This window comes from Penaeus monodon, chromosome 33 (assembly GCF_015228065.2).
Source record: "Penaeus monodon isolate SGIC_2016 chromosome 33, NSTDA_Pmon_1, whole genome shotgun sequence".
NCBI classification, from domain to species: Eukaryota; Metazoa; Arthropoda; class Malacostraca; order Decapoda; family Penaeidae; genus Penaeus; species Penaeus monodon.
The window spans coordinates 29,200,828-29,201,264 of NC_051418.1; positions in this window are offsets into that span (position 1 = coordinate 29,200,828).

Consider the following 437-nt stretch of genomic DNA (forward strand, 5'->3'; position numbering starts at 1 on the left):
ACGTAGGTATTTGTCTTTCACCCTTTGCAGGTGCCAGTGCCAATAACAGAAAGCATTCATTACTTGTTTCAATGCGATGCTCGTTGAGATCAGGCAGATGAAGAAGGAGAAGAAAGGTTCATGCCCCGAAAAATTGGCAAGAGAACAGAGAAAACTCATAGACGCTTCCAGAAATGAGGTAAGTTTAGTTTGTATATATTTTATTCCCATATGCTTCTATCTTGAAATGGATTTATTGTATGAAACTGTAATATACTGTGTCCAATTTGGAAGAAGGAAGGAGAAGGGCGGGGGGGGGAGCCAATTCTCTGGAGTACTCTTTTTCCATTCAGTATGGTCTCTTTATTTTAAATAGGCACAATACTGTTGTTTTTAATAAGTTATAATACAATATTTTTACTTTATTGTAACTGACTACTGCAATTTTTTAGAGACCA